General features: G+C 40.9%; 1 protein-coding gene across 5 annotated transcripts in view; it reads right to left on the reverse strand.

Moving 5' to 3' along the window:
- Window positions 1-15,026, reverse strand: part of PRORP (protein only RNase P catalytic subunit) — a 148,793-nt gene that overhangs the window by 117,075 nt on the left and 16,692 nt on the right. The window lies entirely within an intron of this gene.

Below are 15,026 nucleotides of genomic sequence, written 5' to 3' on the forward strand. Positions count from 1 at the left end.
ATGGTGGCTCATGCCTGTAATCCCAGCACTTTGGGAGGCCGAGGCGGGAGGATCACGAGGTCAGGAGATCAAGGCCATCCTGGCTAACATGGCTAATGTTTCTACTAAAAATATAAAAAATTAGCCGGGTGTGGTAGTGGGTGCCTGTAATCCCAGCTACTTGGGAGGCTGAGGCAGGAGAATGGTGTGAAACCAGGAGGCGGAGCTTGCAGTGAGCCGAGATCGTGCCACTGCACTCCAGCCTGGGTGACAGAGCAAGATTCCGTCTCAAAAAAAAAAAAAAAAGAAAAAAGAAAAGAAGAAAGAAAAAAAATCAACTATCGTTAATAGGACAAGAAATATTGACAATGACTACAAAAAAAAGCATTAATTTATGATAAGAACTTTCACCTAAGTCTAATGATGCCTGAGCATCTACTCTGCGAATAAGTTCTTTTCAATTCCCACTGACATTGTATCTGGGAACATTGTACCTTGATATGGCCTTACCATATTTTCTTGAAAAATATCCTCTGCCTATTTTTCTCATTTTGGAAAATTCTGCAGGTTAAGTAATCAAGATAAGCATTTATACTGTATGAATCTGCAAAGGAACTACAGTATTTTTATTAATATGACAGAATGCACTTTTGCCATTAGTGGTTTTTCAGTCAGCTTGCAAAGAATCACACTGTTAAAGCAGTGATCAGCCTAGAGAGAAGCCTGCTTTTGAGACAACCTGAGTTATCTGCTAATTCAAAACATCTGAACAAAAATACTCCTGGCACAAATGCAATGAACTCATTACAAAAACAAAAACAAAAATAAAACATCTACATTTAATTTAGCCCTGTAGGTAGCTTAATCCATACGCATTCCACCCTTCCAATTATAAGTCTCTGAAAGAAAAGCCAGAACTCCTAAATGCAGGAAATCACATTTTACTTCTCTGCAGCTGCTTCATAGCCAAGGAAAATGCAAAAACAAAGAGGAAATGCACCGGAGATCTTATAAAGAGTGGAAATCCCCTCACTCCACATCTCCCAATTAGCACTGTTGGGGACATAGGCTCTCAGGTTCAAGTTTCCCTTTGTGTAAAGCCTAACCACACCAGAATTAATCTGCAGTTGCCACCTGTGATAAAAGCAGGGGTTGTGCACACTGGAGCATTCCACATTGCCTCTTTAGCTATAGCTTTTACCACACAATGGATTAACCTGTACAGGATTTTTTAAAAACCTGTACAGGATTTTTTAAAAACCTGTACAGGATTTTTTAAAAACCTGTACAGGATTTTTTAAATCTCCTCCCCAACCCAGAAAAAAAAATGTTAATAACCTCTTTGCAAAGCAAAAACAATGCAGTACAGTAGGAAACCTTTATAGAACTGACTCTGAATCTAAATTAGTTCTATTCTATTAAGAAATTTTATCTTGTGCATTTCAAAAATGGAAAAAGAAACATGTGCAAATGTCATGACAATTTTCAACATTTAAAAAGTATCATGTACTTTAAGAAGGGGACTTTCACTCTCTATAGTGGTATTTTTGAACCGGTTATATCCTTTCTAATGAATATATACTATATATATTATAATGAACATATAATGTTTACTTGAGGAAACCTTTACTATAGGAAGATTTTGCTTCTGCATGAAAATCACTAAGAAAGCATTGTTTTATAATCTCCCTTTTCATAACTTCTATCCTGAAAGCATATGTGTATTTGTCAGCTTTTTTTTTTTTTTTTTTTTTTTAATAGACACGGGGTCTCACTATGTTGCCTAGGCTTGTCTCAAACTCCTGGGCTCAAGTGATCCTCCTACCTCAGCCTCCCAAAGTGCTGGGATTACAGTCGTGAGCCACCACAGCCAGCCCTTTGTCAGCTTTTAAAAAAAGATTTTCAAGATGAGAATCTTAAACATATATAAAAGCAGACAGAATAGTATAATAAATCCCCATGAACCCATAAACTAGCTTTATCATCTCATGACCAATTTTGTTTCATATATAACTCCATCTATTCCATCCCCTATTTCCCAGTTATTTTTGAAGCATATCTTAGACATCACATCATTTCATCCATAAATATTTCAGTGTTTAGCTCTGAATCTAAAGACTTTGGGCCAGGCACGGTGACTCACGCCTGTAATCCCAGCACTTTGGGAGGCCAAAAAGGGCAATCACTTGAGCCCAGAAGTTCGAGACCAGCCTGGGAAAATGGTGAAATCCCCTCTCTACAAAAAGTACAAAACTTAGCCGGGTGTGGTGGTATGCACCCGTAGTCCTTGCTACTTAGGAGGCTTACGTGGGAGGATCACCTGAGCCTGGGAGGTTGAGGCTATGGTGAGCTGTGATTGTACCACTGCACTCTAGCCTGGGTGACAGATTGAGACCCTGCCTCAAAAAAAAAAAAAAAAAAAAAAAAAAAAAGGGAGTTTTAACTCACTAACATTATTAACCCTAAATAAAAATCAACAAATTTTTTTTTTTTTTTTTTGAGATGGAGTCTCGCTCTGTCGCCCAGGCTGGAGTGCAGTAGCGCGATCTCGGCTCACTGCAAGCTCTGCCCCCCGGGTTCACGCCATTCTCCTGCCTCAGCCTCCCAAGTGGCTTGGACTATAGGCGCCCACCACTTCGCCCGGCTAGTTTTTCATATTTTTTAGTAGAGACGGGGTTTCACCGTGTTAGCTAGGATGGTTTCAATCTCCTGACCTCGTGATCCGCCCGTCTCGGCCTCCCAAAGTGCTGGGATCACAGGCTTGAGCCACCGCAAAAATTTCTTAATACCTCCAATAACTGGTGTTCAGATTCCTGATTGTTCAAATCAGGAACTAAGGGTCCAATATGATCCATACACTGCAAATGGTTGCTTTATCTCAAATTGCTTTTATCTATAGGTCATTGCTCCATCTCTTTCTCTTTTCTTTTTCAATTGATTTATTGGAAGAAACTGGGTTGTCCTGTAGTTTCCCACAGATGGTATTTGGTAATTGTAGCCTTAAGGCGTAATTTAACATATTCCTCTGCCCCCTTGTATTTCCAGTAAATTAGTAGTGAGCTCTAGATGCTTGATCAGATTCAGGTTTGATATTTTCATGTACCAAATCCTTAACTCTCCTATTCCCTATTTCTTAAAATCTTGAAGAACCACGAGCCATATTTCAACCTATAGCTAAAAAGTAGTGTTGGTTAATAAGGAGGTGTCATGTGCTCTGCTCAAGACATAACAACTTGGAATTTCTCCCTTTAGATATTAAGGAAAGGAGAGAGGTAGACTAAAGAGCTTCACATCATCAAAACCTCAGCAATGATTTGATGCTGCCTTCCTTCCCTCCCAAACTGACACTGTGCTACATACAGACTCTGCACTTTTAATTCACCTAAATCACAACTTCCTGTCCTACTCTGCACTGTCTTTGGGGCTCCACTCTCATCTCTGCTCCCACTAGGAAAAGCTGAACTTATCTAACTTTTCTTAACACATAACTAACTATATGTATGTGTTAGTTAGAAAGCCTTAACATTGCAGAACTGGAGTGGGCTTTGGAGATCATCTGGTCCAACTGTCTCTGTTTAAAGACCAGGAAAAAGAACAAAGTGCTGAAGTAACTTTCCCAAGGTTATTATAAAGATATATGTTAAGTTAGTTAATATTTATAAAGTACTCATAACAGTGACTAGCTTCTAATAACCCTTATATAAATATTTGCTTTTTAAAAAGCAAGTTAAAATTAGTTAACAAACAGAATTAGTATTTGAGTGAGGACCTCTTAACCTTCTCTAAGAATACAAATAATACTCCCTTCTACTTTGCAGTTTGGGGGAATAATGCACTCTACATATACCTAAACGTTCCAGATAACTGAGTCATGCTCCTTTAAACACCCAATTTATTTCATTTTAATCTTTTAAAGTCAAGATAATCCAAGATGGAAACTGTTGTCAGAAATATAGTATACAGTTTCTTTCATCAAATGAAGAACACTGAACAATATCTTATTAAATTTTTCAGTGACCCTTTCATTATGAATACAGGGAAGCTTAATGAATAGAACTCATATTTGGGAATCAGACAGATGTGCATTCCAATCTTATTTCTGTTACTTACAAACCTTGCTTGGCAAGTCACTTAACCTCTCTGAGGTTTAGCAAAAAAGGGGAGGCTGCCTTCCTTGTAGTATTGTCACAAAAATTAGACTTTGCACACTCCCACCTTGTTTAAACCTCGTAAAGGTGACTTTATCCCTCTGTCTCTAGCACACTACTCCACATACAACGTTCCACTTGAGCACCCCCCTCAGATCAGCCCCTCAAAACGTTCTCTATGAAAAATCACCAACCCAACTCTAAAACAGCAGCAGCCAAACACCCATACCCACACATAATTCTCATTTCCTTGTAAAGCCAAACTCAGCTATGCTTTAGCAGGAAAGTACACTGCTTCAAGCTAAATCTCATAAAAAAGACTGGATCCCAGCTGGTAGAATTTCAGTCAAGTGTTACATAAAAGAAAAACAATGAAGAAATAAGGAAAGCATTTGACGTTGGGAAGGCCACTGCTAGGAGTGACCTGCTTGTCCTTTTAAGTTTTTAACCTTTCTAAAATTCTGAATTCATTGATTTTTCTAGAAGTTTCACATTTTTGGCCAGAATTCTTGCACCAACACACTTGAATGGTAATTGTTTTAGGGCACCAGAAACTGTGCTGCTGTAAGACAGTAAACTTAATCAATAAATGTTGGCCGGGCGCGGTGGCTCAAGCCTGTAATCCCAGCACTTTGGGAGGCCGAGACGGGCGGATCACGAGGTCAGGAGATCGAGACCATCCTGGCTAACACTGTGAAACCCCGTCTCTACTAAAAAAATACAAAAAACTAGCCGGGCGAGGTGGTGGGCGCCTGTAGTCCCAGCTACTCGGGAGGCTGAGGCAGGAGAATGGCGTAAACCCGGGAGGCGGAGCTTGCAGTGAGCTGAGATCCGGCCACTGCACTCCAGCCCGGGTGACAGAGCGAGACTCTGTCTCAAAAAAAAAAAAAGAAAATAAATGTTGTGTGACTTCTGATTGCTCCACCAACAGCCATTTCCCCATCTTTCTCCCTCTGTTCAGGCCTCCCTATTACCTGAGACACAACAATATTGAAATTATGCCAATTAATAATTCTACAATGGCCTCTAGGTGTTCACGTGAAAGGAAGAGTCTCAGGTCTTATACTTTAAATCAAAAGCTAGAAATCATTGAGCTGAGTGAGGAAGGCATGTCAAAAGCTAAGATAGGGCTGGGCATGGTGGCTCATGCCTATAATCCCAACATTTTGGGAGGCCGAGGCAGGCGGATCACTTGAGGCCAGGAGTTCTAGACCAGCCTGGGAAACATGGTGACACCCCATCTCTACTAAAAATTAGCCGGGTGTGGTGACACATGCCTGTAATCCCCAGCTACTCGGGAGGCTGAGGCATGAGGATTGCTCAACTGAACCTGGGAGGCGGAGGATGCAGTGTAACCGAGATTGTGCCACTGCACTCCGGCCTGGGTGACAGAGCGAGACACTGTCTCTCTGCCTCAAAAAAAAAAAGCTAAGATAGGCCAAAGCTAGGTACCAAACTTTACAAATGCAAGGTTCTTGAAAGAAATTAGAAGTGCTACTTCAGTGAACCAATAAATAAGAAAGCAAAATAGCCTTAGTGCTGATATGAAGAAAGTTTTAGTGGTCTGGATAAAAGATCAAACCAGCCACAACATTCTCTTAAGCCAAAGCCTAATCCAGAGCAAGGCCTGAATGCTTCAATTCCACAAAGGCTAAGAGAGGTGAGGAAGTTGCAGAAGAAAAGTTGGAGGCTAGCAGAATTTGGCTCAAAAGGTTTCAGAAAATAAGCAATCTCCATAACATAAAAATGCAAGGTGCCAGGCATGGTGGCTCAATCTGTAATCACAGTACTTTGGGAGGCTGAAGCAAGAGGATCACTTGAGGTCAGGAGTTTGAGATAAGCCTGCACAGCATAGCAAGATCCAATCTCTACAAAAAATTTTAAAATGATCCAGGTATGGTGGTATGCTTGTAGTCTAGCTACTCGGGAGGCTTAGATGGAAGGATTGCTTGAGCATAGGAGTTCGAGGCCCCAATGGACTATGATCATAGCACCACACTCCAGCCTGGATGACAGAATGAGACACTGTATTAAAAAAAAAAAAAATTAAAAAGTGCAACATATAGGCTGCTGGGAGGTTACAGGCAAAGACGGGTGGAACCAACACAAAAAACAAAACAAGTGCCAGGTGAAGCATCAAGTACTGATGTAGAAGCTGCAGCAAGTTATCCAGAAGATCTAAGATCACTGATGAAGGTGGCTACACTAAACAACAGATTTTCCGTGGAGACAAAACAGCCTTCTACTGGAAGAAGATGCCATCTAGAACTTTCATAGCTAGAGAGGAGAAGTCAGTGCCTGACTTCCAAACTTCAAGGGATAGGCTGACTCTCTTGTTATGGGCTAATACAGCTGGTGACTTTAAATAGAAGTCAATGCCCATTTACCATTCCAAAAATCTTAGGGTCCTTAACAATTATGCTAAATCTCCTCTGCCTAAGCTCTATCAATGGAACAAAGCCTGGCTAACAGCACATCTGTTTACAGCATGGTTTACTGAATATTTCAAGCCCACTGTGGAGACCTACTGCTCCAAAAAAAAGACTCTTCAAAATAATATTGCTCAGTGACAATGCACGTAGTCACCCAAGAGCTCTTATGTAGATGTATAAGGAGATGAAAGTGGTTTTCATGTCTACCAACACAACATCCATTCTAAAGCCCATGGATCAAAGAGTAAATTCAACTTTCTGGCCTTATTATTTGAAAAATATGTTTTGTAAGGCTATAGCTGTCATAGACAGTGATTGCTCTGAAGGATATGGGCAAAGTCAATGGAAAACTTTCTGGAAAGGATTCACCATTCTACATGCCACTAAGAACATTTGTGATTCATGGAAAGAGGTCAAAATATCAACAGTAACATGTTTGGAAGAAGTTGACACCAACCCTGATGGATGACCTGGAGGGGTTCAAAATTTCAGTGAAAGAAGGAACTGCAGATATGGTGGAAATAGCAAGAGAACTAGAATTAGAAGGGGAGCCTGAAGATGTGACTGAATTGCTTCAATCACAAAATAAAACTTGGATTCGGAATTTCTTCTTATGGATGAGCAAAGAAAGTGATTTCTTGAGATAAAACTCACTCCTAGTGGACACATTGTAAATATTGTTAAAATGATAACAAAGAATTTAGAATATGTAAACTTAGTTGACAAAGCAGCAGCAGGATTTGAGAGGACTGACTCCAATTTTGAAAACAGTTCTAATGTGGTAAAATGCTTTCAAAAAGCACTGCATGCTGCGGAAAAATTTTCTGTGACGAGAAGAGTCAATTTATGTGGCAAACTTCATTATTGTCTTATTTTAAGAATTTGCCACACAGTGGCTCATGCCTGTAATCCCAGCACTTTGGGAGGCTGAGGCGGGTGGATCATTTGAGCCCAGGAGTTCGAAACCAGCCTGGGCAACATGGCAAAACCCCATCTTGACAAAAAATTAGAAAACATCAGCTAGACATGGTGATGTGAGCCTGAAGTTGCAGCTACTCAGGAGGCTGAAATGCGAGGATCATGTGAGCCTGAGAAGTGGAGGCTACAGTAAGCCATGATCTTGCCAGTGCACTCCAGCCTGGGTGACAGAGTGAGACCCTGTCTCAAAAAAATAAAGAAATTATCATAGCTATCCCAGCCTTCAATAAACACCACCACTTTGATCAGTCAGCAGCCATCAACATCAAGGCAAGACTCCCCATCAGCAAAAAGATTACAACTTGCTGAAGGCTCAGGTGACCATCAGCATATTTTTTAGCAATAAAGTATTTTTAAATTAAGGTATCTATATACAGTTTTGGGTTTTTGTTTGTTTGTTTGTTTTTAGATATAATGCTATTGCATACTTAATAGTCTACAGCATAGTGGAAAGATAAGTTGTGTTATTGTTTAGAGGCAGAGTCTCACTCTGTCGCCCAGGCTGGAATTCAGTGGCACAATTATAACTCATTGTCACCTTAAACTCCTGGGCTTGAGTGATCCTACAAACTCAGCCTTCCAAAGTAGCTAGGACTACAGGTACACACCACCAAGCCCAGCTAATTAAAAAAAAATTTTTTGTAGAGATGAGGTCTCACTATGTTCCCCAGGCTGGAGTCGAACTCCTGGCCTCAAGCAGTGTTCCTGCCTAGGCCCCAAAGCAGTGGGATTACAGGTGTGAGCCACCATATCCAGCCACGGAAAGATAACTTTTATATGACCTGGGTAACCAAAAAATTTGTGTGACCCACTTTATTGCAATATTTACAATAACGCTTAGAACCAAACTTGCAATGTCTTCAAAGTATGCCTGTACTTTAAAATACATGGCTTAAAACAATATTTTGCAGATAATTAAATTTCTTTCTCAGATTTTAAAAAAATCACTAAGCCCCCAAAGTTTTCCGTTTACCACACAACATTTATTTAAATCTGGGGAAAAAACCCCACAGTTCATTTTAGAGATGATAAGATCTTCAAACCCAGAGAAAAGAGAAGGCTCTGGAGACTGTGATAAAGAGCTCAGTTCACATCTTTCAGTTTGTAACCAAATAAAGAAAAAAATATATATCCCTAAAGACCTAAATTAGATAAGTTCTTATACCGACATTTCATTTGGGTCATATGTCCTGTCTTAAATTTGTATTTAGAGAAACACCAGAAGGCCCCCTCTTTGTCAATTAACTGAAGAGATACCATCAAGCAGCACAAATGGTTTGCTTTAAACTTAACCCTAAAAACTCAGTTAAATGTAGCACAGGCAATTTGCCTGCCTCCTTTTCTTTTCCAGAAAGGAGAATCCTAAATCATTAAAGCTTTATTTAAAAACTTCTAAATCACAGAATTATGGGGACTGTGATTATGATTAAAGTTTCATTAAATCTTCAAAATGGGGCTGGGTGCGGTGGCTCACACCTGTAATCCCAGCACTTTGGGAGGCCGAGGCGGGCGGATCACCTGAGGTCAGGAGTTTGAAACCAGCCTGGCCAACATGGTGAAACCCCTTCTTTACTAAAAATACAAAAAAATTAGCCAGGCATGGTAGCAGGAGCCTGTAATCACAGCTACTTAGGAGGCTGAGGCAGGAGAATCACTCGAACCCAGGAGGTGGAGGTTGCAGTGAGCCAAGACAGTGCCATTGCACTCTAGCTTGGGCAACAAGAGCAAAACTCCATCTCAAAAAACAAACAAATACATAAATAAATACATAATAAAATTAAAGTTCAAAATGAATGGATCAGGGTGGGCCGGCTAGCCTGCCTGCCTGCCTGGCTGCCTGCCTGCCTGCCTTCCTTCCCTCCCTCCCTCCCTCCCTCCTTCCTTCCTTCTTTCCTGATGGAGTCTTGCTCTGTCGCCAGGCTGGAGTGCAGTGGCACAATCTCGGCTCACTGCAACCTCTGCCTCCTGGGTCCAAGCGATTCTCCTGTCTCAGCCTCCTGAGTAGCTGGGACTACAAGTGCGCGCACTACCAGGCCCAGCTAATTTTTGTATTTTTAGTAGAGACGGGGTTCACAATGTTGGCCAGGATGGTCTTGATCTCTTGACTTCGTTACCCACCTGCCTCAGCCTCCCTAAGTGCTAGGGTTACAGGTGTGAGCCACTGCACCTGGCCTTTTATCTTTCTTTATAGCTATTTTGACAGAAAAAAAATTTCCCCTTTTCACAAGTGTTGATGAAATTTTTTATACTTAATAATTATTATAATCAGAATAAAACCCACTTCCATTTTGAAAAGTAAAAGAAAATGATTAAGAAGTCTCAATAAGAACTAAAAAAGCACCAGGTGCAGTGGCTCATGCCTGTAATCCCAACCTTTGGGAGGCCAAGGTTGGAGGATTACTTGAGCCCAGGAGTTCATGACAAGCCCAGGCAACAAAGTGAGACTCCCATCTCTACAAAAAAATTAAAAAATTAGCTGGTCATGGTGGTAGGTGCCTGTAGTCTCAAATACTCAGGAGGCTAAGGTGAGAGGATCACTTGAGCCTGGGAGGTTGAGGCTGCAATGAACTATGATCACGCCACTGCACTCTAGCTTGGGTGACAAGGGTCTTGTAAAACAAACTAAAAAAGAACATAAGAAACTAATACAAAATATACTGAGTACTGAGACTGTTGTCTTTTTTTTGCTTCCTTTGTTAATATGCTTGTGTAATAAAATAGAGGGAAATAAACTTTACTTGAACTTTTACAATAGAAAGAAAAAGAAAATTATGTCTAAACCAGAGTATTTTCTAAAACTGTGGTTCAAGGACTGCTGGGTATCCTCAAGACCCTCTCAGGGGATCTGCAAAGTTAAAACTATTTTCATAACACTGAGATGTTATATGCCGTTTTCACTCTCATTTGCTCACAAGTGTACAGTAGAATTTGGGCATAGTATCAAAGAACAATTATGATTATCTCTAAGAGCCAACAAAATCCTCTCTGCTTTTCCAACTACCTATTTCCATGAGCTTCCATTTTCTTCATATGCTTCAACCAAAATGCCATACCACAACAGACTGAATATAGAAACAGATATAAAAATCCAGCTATCAACCCTTTTCACCAAAATGATGATGCTGAAAGCAAAGAAGGAAATCCCTGCTCCTCCCAAAGCCAAATCCAAAGTTAAGGCTTTGAAGGCCAACAAGGCAGTGCTGAAAGGCATCCATTCGCACACAAAAAAAGATCTGCAGGTCACCTATGTTCCAATAGCCCAACACACTTTGGCTTTGAAAGTAGCCAAACATCCTCAGTAGAGAACCTGCAGGAGAAACAAGCTTTACTATTATGCCATCAAGTTCCCCTTAACCACTGAGCTGACCGTGAAGACAATACCACATCTGTGTTCACTGTGGTTATCAAAGCCAACAAGCACCAGATCAAACAGGTTATATATGACATGGCCACGATCAACACCCTAATCAGGACTGATAGAGAGAAGCCAGTCTATGTTTGACCGGCTCCTAACTATGATGTTTTGGATGTTGCCAACAAAACTGGGATAACCTAAACTGAGTCCAATGGGCTAATTCTAAGGGTTTTTCTTTGCCATTTATTTTGAAAAAACTACCTGTCTTCGGCTGGGCGTGTTGGCTCACGCCTGTAATGCCAACACTTTGGGAGGCTGAGGTGGGCAGATCACCTGAGGTCGGGAGTTCAAGACCAGCCTGACCAACATGGAGAAACCCCGTCTCTACCAGAAATACAAAATTATTTGGGCTTGGTTGCCCATGCCTATAATCCCAGCTACTTGGGAAGGCTGAGGCGGGAGAATTGCTTGAACCTGGGAGGCAGAGGTTGCAGTGAGCTAAGATCGTGCCATTGCACTCTAGTCTGGGCAACAAGAACAAAACTCTGTCTCAAAACGAAAAAAAAAAACTAAAAAACTACCCATCTTTTATTAAGCCATATTATTGAAAAGACCTGCAAAAATGTAGGACAATGTACTCTTCTCACCAATATTGGTTTTGTTCTGGATAATAGAATTATTTTCTATAAAAATGTTATTGAGGCTGGGCGCAGTGGCTCACGCCTGTAATCCCAGCACTTTGGGGGGCTGAAGCGGGTGGATCACGAGGTCAGGAGATCGAGACCATTCTGGCTAACATGGTGAAACCCTGTCTCTACTAAAAATACAAAAAAAATAGCCAGGTGTGGTGGTGCTCGCCTGTAGTCCCAGCTACTGGGGAGGCTGAGGCAGGACAATGTCGTGAACCCGGGAGGCAGAGCTTGCAGTGAGCCAAGATCGCACCACTGCACTCCAGCCTGGGTGACAGAGCAAGACTCTGTCTCAAAAAAAAAAAAAAAATTATTTATGCTACATATCAGTTTTTATATTATATTCAATAAATTAATATGTATCTGGCTGGGCACAGTGGCTCACGCCTGTAATACCAGCACTTTGGGAGGCCGAGGTGGGTGGATCACTTGAGGTCAGGAGTTCCAGACCATCCTGGCCAATATGGTGAAACCCCATCTCTACTAAAAATACAAAAATTAGCCAGGTGTGGTGGCATATGCCTGTAATCCCAGCTACTCAGGGGAGGTTAAGGCAGGAGAATCACTTGAATCTGGGAGGCAGAGGTTGCAGTGAGCAGAGATCACGCCACTGCACTCCAGCCTGAGCAACAGAGTGAGACTCTGTCTCTAAAACAAAACAAAAAACAAAAGCTCTCTAGAATGTTCAATAATTTTTAAATATATAAAATATATAAGAAATACTTTAGAACTGCAATTCTAAAGTATTTCTTAAAGTACAAGAAAAATACAACTTTACAAAGAAGTACTTTTTACAACAAGAGAAACAAAGAAGGCTGTTTAAAAGAGAATTTAGGCCAAGCATGGTGGCTCATGCCTGTAATCCCAGCACTTTGGGAAGCCAAGGCAAGAGGATCAGTTGAGCTCAGGAGATTGAGACCAGCCTGGACAACACAGTGAGATCCCATCTTTACAATTTTTTTTTTTTTTTTTTTTTTTTTTTTTTTTTTTTTTTTTTTTTTTGAGACAAGAGTTTCACTCTGTCGCCCAGGCTGCTGGAATGCAGTGGCGTGATCTCGGCTCACTGCAACCTCGGCTTCCTGGGTTCAAGCAACTCTCCTGCCTCAGCCTCCCGACTAGCTGGGACTACAAGCTTCCGCCATCATGCCCAGCTAATTTTTTGCATTTTTATTAAAGAGTTTTGCCATGCTGCCCAGGCTGGTCTCAAACTCCTGAGCTCAGGCAATCCACTCACCTCGGCCTCCCAAAGTGCTAGGATTACAGGTGTGAGGCACCAAGCCCTAACCTCATCTCTACACCATCTAATTTTTTTTTTAATTTAAAAATTAGCAGGGCAGGGTGGCATGCACCTGTAAGTCCTACCTACTTGGGAAGCTGAGGTGGGAGGATTGCTCCAGCCCAGGAGTTCAAAGCTGCAGTGAGCTATGATCACACCATTGCACCCCAGCTTCGGCAAAAGAGCAAGCCCTCATCTCCTAAAAAAAAAAAACAAAACAATGAATTTATAATTTACAGGATGAGCTTCCGTGTGTGGGGGCTAACACTTACAATCTCAGCACTTTGGGAGACTGAGGTGGGAGGAATGCTTGAGCTCAGGAATTTGAGACCAGCCTTGGCAACATAGTGAGACTCTACCTCTACATAAGATAACAAATTAAAGCTGGGTGCAGTGGCTCACGCCTGTAATCCCAGCACTTTGGGAGGCTGAGGTGGGTGGATCACCTGAGGTCAGGAGTTCAAGACCAGCCTGGCCAACATGGCGAAACCCTGTCTCCACTAAAAATACAAATATTAGCTGGGCGTCATTGCAGGTGCCTGTAATCCCAATTACTCGGGAGGCTGAGGCAGGAGAATCATTTGAACCCAGGAGGCAGAGGTTGCAGTAAGCCGAAATCACGCCATTGCACTCCAGCCTGGGCGACAAGAGCAACACTCCATCTTAAAAAAAAAAAAAAAAAAAAATTGCCCAGGTGTTGTGGCATATGCCTGTAGTCCCAGCAACTCAGGAGGCTAAGGTGGGAGGATCACTTGAGCCCAGGAGGTCCCAGGTGCAGTGAGCCATGATTGTGCCACTGCACTCCAGCTTAGGTGACAGAGCAAGACCCTGTCAAAAAAAAAAAAAAAAAAAAAAAGTGGTCATGAGTTAATAATCATGGAGGATGGGGGTCCATTATATTAGTCTCTTTTTGCATATGTTTGAAATTTTCTCTAATGAAAAGATTAAAGAATTGAATTCTTATCTTTGTAGTTGAATATAAAAAATCTGACTGTCATTTAATGTTATTATCAAGAACCATGGCTGGGCATAGTAGCTCACACCTGAAATCTCAGTACTTTGGGAGGCCAAGGTGGGAGGACCACTAGAAGCCAGGAATTCAAGCCCAGCCTAGGCAACATAGCGAGACCCCATCTCTACAAAAAAAATTAAAATAAAAAAATTAGCCAGATGTGATGGCACACACCTGAATCCTAGCTACCCAGGAGGATGAGGCAGGAGGATTACTTCAGCCCAGGAGTTCAAAGCTGCAATGAGTTATGATCATGCCACTGTATTCCTGCCTGGGTGAATAGTAAGAACCTGTCTCAAAAAACAAAAGAAAACAAACAAACAAAAAAGAAAAAAAGAAGGAAAATAAGAAAAAACCTAATTAACATTGAAGTAACACTATGTGCCTAGCTCCAAATTCACTTTTTGACCTTCACTGATGCCCACTCAATTAGTTTCAGTAGTTAAATCAGTAGATGCAAATTATTTGGAATTCTGCTTTGTTCACTTAAAATTCACATATACCACTCTCTTCTCTACCTACTATCACTAATCTGACCTACACAAAACTGACAGATATCTTTCAGTTTAATATTTAAAAAGTTCAACAAATCCTTTAACCTGACTGACCTGGTCATACCTAGAATAATTTATATGTAACATTATTGCCATCTGCTGGCTATGTTGTCTAATTACAGTAAACAAATGTTTAAAACAGAAAAGCTAAAAATTTATATAATAACTGAGATTTTTCTCCCAAAGCTATTCAACAGAAAAGAAGCTGCCATACATTAAGGTTCTTCAAAATCTCACATTAGAAGCAACTGTTCTTGATTCCGGCTGCACTTTAAAATCACCTGGAAGGTTTTGAAAATCCTAATACCTGGACTCCACCAAGCCAAAACAATTAAATCAGAATCTCCATGTTATGAAATGGAAGTCAACCACAGACTGAGAGAAAATATTTGCAAAATATATCAGACTTAGGACTTATATGTAGAATGTAGAAACAGTTCTTACAACTCAATAATAAAACAATCCAATTTTTAAGATAGGCAAAAAATCTGAACGAATATTACACCAAAGATACATGGATAGCAATTAAGCACATAAAAAGATGCTCAACAACATTAGTCATTAGGAAAATCTAAATTAAAATCACAATGAGATATCACTTCA

Source organism: Rhinopithecus roxellana, chromosome 5 (genome assembly GCF_007565055.1).
Source record: "Rhinopithecus roxellana isolate Shanxi Qingling chromosome 5, ASM756505v1, whole genome shotgun sequence".
NCBI classification, from domain to species: domain Eukaryota; kingdom Metazoa; phylum Chordata; class Mammalia; order Primates; family Cercopithecidae; genus Rhinopithecus; species Rhinopithecus roxellana.